Source organism: Acanthisitta chloris, unplaced genomic scaffold (genome assembly GCF_000695815.1).
Source record: "Acanthisitta chloris isolate BGI_N310 unplaced genomic scaffold, ASM69581v1 scaffold16627, whole genome shotgun sequence".
Lineage (NCBI taxonomy): Eukaryota > Metazoa > Chordata > Aves > Passeriformes > Acanthisittidae > Acanthisitta > Acanthisitta chloris.
In genome coordinates this window covers 1-6,958 of record NW_008683390.1, presented here as the reverse complement: position 1 = coordinate 6,958, position 6,958 = coordinate 1, and positions in this window count along the sequence as shown.

Genomic DNA, 6,958 nt, shown 5'->3' with positions numbered 1-6,958 from the left:
TCTTCCCCTCCTTCAGTTTGAATCCATTACCCCTTGTCCTATCATTGCAGTTCCTCATAAAGAATCCCTCTCCAGCTCCCTTGTAGGCCTTCCAGATACTGAGAAGTTGCTATGAGGTCTCCACTCAGTCTTCTCTTTTCCAGGCTGAATTTCCTCAGCCTGTCTTCATAGGGGAGATGCTCTAGTCCTCTTACCAACTTTGGACTTGCTTCAACAGTTCCATGTCCTTCTTATGTTGAGGGCACCAGAAATATGCATAGTATTCCAGGTGGGGTCTCACCAGAGCATAGTAGAGGGGGAGAATCACCTCTTTTGACCTGCTGCCCACACTCCTTTGGATGCAGCCCAGGATTCCATTGGCTTTCTGGGCTGAGCTCACACTGCAGCTCATGGTGAGTTCTCATCCACTGTCACTCCCAAGTCTTTCTCCTCACTGCTGGTTTCAGTTACTTCCCCACCCAACTTCCAGCTGTGCCTGGGATTGCCATGGCCCAGATATAGGACCTTGCACTTCATTTTGTTAAACTCCATGAGGTTTGCATTGTTCCACCTCTCAAGCCTGTCAAGGTCCCTCTGGATGTCCCATCCCTTCCCTCCAGCTGTGACTGCCCCACACAGCTTGGTGTGGTCAGTGAACTTGCTGAGGGTGCGCTGCTCCCACTGTCCATGCAGATGATAGAGATGTTGAACAGTATTGGCCCCAGCACCGACCCCTGAGGGACACCACTTGTCACTGGCCTCCACGTGGACAAAATAGTTGATCAAGATGGACTTTCCAATACCACTTGCACTATAAATTCTGTTGTCCATAAGAGATGTTTTCAGAAATTAATGCTTCAAGGAAAATAGCTCCTTCACTGTAGTGCTAAGGTAGGCCAGGACTTTTGAGTTTTCTTCAAACAAAGAGGATGATGACCTCTAAGCAAATACCTGAAGTAGTAAAAGGACATTTGATCTATGTCATCATTAGATTTAAAACATTGTTCTCTGGCAGTATTCCTGTCAGGAAATGGAAGTATACCCCTTGGGGGTCTCTGTTGCCAGATCATTTCACAGCTCTGCATGACCTTGCAGCAGTCTGTCCATGTTCAAAAGGCAGGCTTATGTTTCAGCTCTGTCATGCAAATGCACTGTGCCCTGCCACCAGACCTCTTGTCTAAGTTTACTGTAAATGCAGGCCAACAGCACTTCCCAGAGAACTGCCCCTGTGCGAAACAGACATCTGCTTTTCCAACAGAAAAAAAAATCCATGTTGCTAATCCTTTAGAGAAATACATGAAGAAAAATTACTGTTAATCTGAATGATTGAAGCTAATCTCTTATTAAATGGAGTCTGAACTGAATTTGTTTGTGTGCAAGGAAAATAAGCAAATATGCCACAGGCTTTTGATGAATATGGTATCTTGTTGACAATCTAATGTCACTTGCTCAGAAAGGGATTTGCCCTTGGGCAGAGGGCCAGAGCCAGGCCAAGGCACCTTACATCCCACTGAAGGTGCTTGTTGACAGCACAAGCAGGATTAAAGCAATGTGTCATTCCTGTGCTGGCTCCTGCACAAAGCAGGCAGGCCCTTCTCAGCAGGTCTGCACATGCAGACCCAGTGAGAGCAGCAGGGCTGGACCACCAAAGGGAAAGGCTAACATGCATTCTGGAAATGTTTCTCCTCTAAGATAAGCCTTTGATCTTCTTTCTTACACTGTCTCTCCAATTAACTCCTCTTTGTACCTTTGTCTGGATGATGGTTTGACTCCACAATGCAATATCCTCCACACTGATACCAAGCAGATGTCCTGGTTTGCTCTCCAGGTGGTACAAATCAGGTGTTGTTCACTGCTTTACAATGGCAGAGGTCATACTGTTTATGTATGAAAACCCCCATATTTTATGTTTTGCTTTGGTTTGGGTTTTTTTGCTTGTTTGTGGTTCTGTTGTTGTTTTTTTGTTTTGCTTTTAAATACAAAGTCTAAATGGGGATGTTGGGAGATTCCTTAGACACTCCTTTGTCTATGCATTCAAACATGTTCCCTTGTGCTGGTTTGTTTGAAAGCAAACCAGCGAGAGACTCCAAGTCAGAAGTACAACTTAATATGAACAACACAACAAAACAACAACAAATGCAACAGTACAAAAAATAACCTGACAGAGTCAGAAAGTAACCTGACACCCTGTCAGTCAGGGTGTTAGTAGTAGTCCGATTAAACAGTGGCTGCAGTCCTCCTGGAGTGATGGGTTTGTTGGAGCAGTGATCCCACAGATCTGCTCCTCTCCTGAAGGTCCAGCAGCAGCTCTTGTCCTCTGGGAATCCAGCAGGCAAAGGGCTCCCTGTGCTGGTCCAAACCCCGGCTTATATCCCTGTGAGCATGTTTGGCTTCCCACCCCTGGGGTGAGTCACCTCACCATGGCACAGGGCATCACTGGGAAGATGTGTCATGCATGGGTCCTTGACAGCCCATTAATCAGAGACAGCTCCCTGAGGGAGGGACAAGGTGATAACGGTCACTGCCCCACCTGCTTTAACAGCTTGTGGAGATGATAATAGAATACATACCATTGGATACCCCCACACTGCAACCCAGGACATCCCTTCTGTCTCTTTCCTTTTACTTCACTACAAACACTTAATTACCCAAATTGAATAGACAATATTTCTGACATATCTAAAAATAAAACATGGAGGCATCTTTCTTCCAGATATGACTTAGGTGTGGTTTTAACTGCATACATTCTAACACGCTATCTATTTGGGTACAAATTGAAAGAGGAGAAATTTAGGTTAGATATTAGGAAAAAGGCTGAGGAAGTTTGGGCTGTTCAACCTGGAGAACCTCAGAGCACCTTCCAGGATCTGAAGGGGCTCCAGGTAAGCTGCAGACGGACTCTTTGTTAGGAGCTGCAGTGACAGGACAAGGGGCAATGGGTACAAATTGAAAGAGGGGAAATTTTGATTAGATACTAGGCAGAAGTTTTTTCCTGTGAGGGTGGTGAGCCACTGGCCCAGGTTTCTTAGCGAAGCTGTGGCTGCCCCAACCCTGGCAGTGTTCAAACCCAGGTGGGACGAAGACTTGAGTAACCTGGTGTGGTGGGAGGTGTCCCTGCCCAGGGCAGGGGCTTGGGACTAGATGGTCTATAAGGTCTATTCCAACCCCTAAAATCCTACAATTATATAAGTATGTAATCTTTGTACAAAAGAACCCTCAACATCTCCACACTCTCACAAGAACCATGAGTAACACTATTGACATTACACAATGATTGCTTTGACTTTCTTTGAATTACTCAAACCAACAGATTCTCCTTGACCTTGTGTCCCTCTGTGCCTGAAAACAAAGTGGAATTATCATAGTAGAAACATACGGGTGAGCTGAACACATCCAAGTCCACATATTTCCCAACAGGTGATGTCTCAGGTATTTTATCTGTGAACGTATTGCTGGGAAGGAAGAAGAAGAAAATATGCCAGGAGTTCAAAAAGAAACTCTCATAACATGGAGAATTTCTTATATTTTATTGTGCTGTAGTTATACAAAATTCTGATATTTATTACACATATCACAGTGTGTCTAGGCTGCTGCAATTTACTAACAAATATAAAACCAGGCAATTAACAGATTCTCTTGTTAACTGCACACCACAGAATGACAGTAATAACTTCTTTGGAGACTGAGATCCAGGAACAGAGGATTGGATGTTTTTGTGTCTCTCTAATCTTGTTTCCTCCTTAAGCATGGGCCGTCTCTTCCCAGCTCGGTAGCTAGAAGTGAGAGCTGCACATAGAGGTTTCATCCTGTGACTATCACCAAAATACAGGCCTGCTAAGTGCTGACAAGTCAATAAAAGGCAGGGAAATGTGTATTTTTGATGTTAAAAAAGTTGGCCTTGACCATTGCTGTTTGAGTAATCTTCATGCAAGTGACCCAAGGGCAGGTTTGCAATAGCAGAAGAGAACAGATTGTACCAGGATATGAGCATAGTCCAGCAGGGATTTCACTCATGCTGCAGGGAAGGACTGAAGGATGCTTACTGCAACCCTTTCCCCCATAGTCTCACGAGTCGCCCTTATCTTTCTACCTTATCTGAAAGATAAGGGAGGATCTGTCACCAGGATCTAAAGACAACTTGAAAAAAAGCTCTGCAATTTGTTCCTCACTATAAATGTCAATAAATTAAGCTTTCAGGAGACACAGTGCAGTTGTCTTATCAAAACACTTCACATATAATAGAAGTATTTGGACTATAAAAAACCCGATTATCTTCCCTTGTAGAAGAAACAGTTCTCAAATGTGTTTTACCACAATACCTTGGGCAGGCAACATATGTCTCTGTAGACACAGATTAGTTTCTCCTTCAGTGCCACTTCATGTTATCATTGGCCTCCTTTGATACTTGTGCTTCAAACTGGTAGTTAAGATATCTCTCCTTCAAGGGGGTAAAGTGACTACAAAAAAAGCTGGAATCTCGGAGGACTTGTGTTTGACAGTAGGAAAAAACACTCCTATCAGCACATGACCACATCCAATCTGGCTCATGGGCTCAAAGTATTACTTTCAGCTCAGACAGTTGAAATAGCATGAGGATTTCAGCACCAGGGAACTTGGGAGGTGGAATTATGCTCTCATGATTGGCATTAAGACAAGTTGAGGGCTTGGGATAACCTGACATTCCCTAATGTATTGAGTATGACTGCAAAGTCGTAGGGATGAGAACTGAAAATGCAAGGTCTCCTGTCATGTCCTATACATTAGGGAATGCAAAGTGAAGAGAGAGACTTTTGGGCTTGTTTGTCATTCACTGTAGTTTCTAAGAAAGATGGGAAGTGTTAACACCAACCATGTGAATATGTGGTGCTACGTACACACAAATGAAGCACAAGTAAAGCTTCCATCACAGTCCCTAAAACCTGAGCACTCAATGAGTTCTTTCTTGACATGATAAAATAATGTTTGTAGGCCAGACACAGTCAGTCATGGTTAGGGTGAGGATGATCTGGCTTAGTGGAGGAGAGGTTGTGGGATATGTGGTAAACTAAATGAGGTCCCTAATGAGAGGGACTGTTTGTTAGAACTGCAGTGATAGGACAAGGGGTAATGGGTTCAAACTGAAGGAGGGGAAGTTTAGGTTAGATATTAGAAAAAGGTTTTTTACTATAAGGGTGGTGAGACGTTGAAACAGGTTGCCTAGGGACGTGGTGGCTGCCTCATTCCAACCCTTAAATTGTATGATTCTATGATTCTTTCAGTCACCAATGACAGAGGCCTGGATTTACTTTGCCTAAATGTACTCCTTATATGTGCTATATTTAGACCAAACCAATGATGCAGGTCCCAGTTACAGGCCACAGACACAGAAAGGCAGCTCCAAAGGGAATTCCTCTCACACATCTTGGACACCTATCTCAGGATGGGATGAAGCACTCTCTACAGCAGCCTATTTATCTCTTTCAGCTACAGAGAGAGCTTGAAGAACTAATGCATACAAGGTGTTTAACTTTCTGACAGCTAAAGCCAAATGTGAAGAGCATGTTTTCACTCCTAGAAGAACTGAGGGGTATGTACTGAAGTGGAATGACACTTACAGATCCTACATTTAGGCTCTTTAGATCACAGAATGACCCTTCCAGATCATAGAGTCATAGAATTTTAGAAGTTTAGAGGCTGGGATGGACCTTACAGATCATCTAGTCCTAACCCCCTGCCCTGGGCAGGGACACCTCCCACCAGAACAGGTCGCTCAAGGCTTCATCCAGCCTGGCTTTGAACACTGCCAGGGTTGGGACAACCACAGCCTCCATGGGCAACTTGTGCCAGTGTCCCACCACACTCACAGGGGAAACTTCTTCCTGATCTCTAATCAAAATTTCCCCTCTTTCAATTTGTACCCATTGCCCCTTGTCCTGTCACTGCAGCTCCTAACAAAGAGTTCCTCTCTAGTTTCCCTTCAGATCCTGGAAGGTGCTCTGAGGTCTCCACACAATCTTCTCTTCTCCAAGCTGAACAGCCCCAACTTCCTTAGCCTGTCCTCATAGGGGAGATGCTCCAGTCCCCTTATCAACTTTGTGGCCTCCTCTGGACTTGCTCCAACAGTTCCATGTCCTCAGGCTCTTTAGACTAATAGGTAGCAGACAGAGTGAGTTTCCTCCTGTGCAGACATCCTATCAAGGAATGTCTCATTTAATGAGGCGTCATTTAAGTGTCAGGCACGATCAAATTACAGAGCCACATGATGGTGTTTCAGGAAACAGCTGTTCACCTCAGCACTCAGGGAAGGTGTAAATTGGTGATGACTATCCACATGACAAAAGCAAGCTACAAAACTACCTGCACACATCAAGATTCCTTTACAATGTTGCTGGAATTGTACATAGGAGCCATAAATATTAGATAATTGAACTACAGACAACGTCCACAAGGTAGCTGGGGATGTATGGGCTGATGGTACTGGAGGACACAAAACACAATCCTCTAATGACAACAGGTATTAGGGTGTAGTGAGAAAGCAGTGAGCTAGCTGGGAAGCTTTGCCCAGGGAGGTGGTGGAGTCACCATCCCTGGACGTGTTTAAGAGGTGCCTGGATCTGTCACTGGAGGATATGGTTTAGGCTTTAGGGGTTCCAGCAGTGACAGGTTAATGGTTGGACTCAATAATCTTAGAGGTCTCCTCCAACCTTGATGGTTCCATGATTCTATGAACACTGTGTGGAAAACCAGAGCAAGCATCACACCCTTCTGAAACAGGCAGCATGGGAAACCTTGGCCACGGGGTCTTGGCCAGCCAGCTGAGCCGGGGGTGATGCCTTATGCCTGGAGAATGCCAGCCGAGGTGCTGCTCTGAAAGGACAGAACTGCTGCGCACCTGAGCAGCTCCTGCGTGTGCCGCGGCACCCAAGGCGCTGGGAATAGCTTGGAAATTTACAACTGAAGATTTAAACCGGAACTTTTAAACTGGGACCCGGGGTGGTTT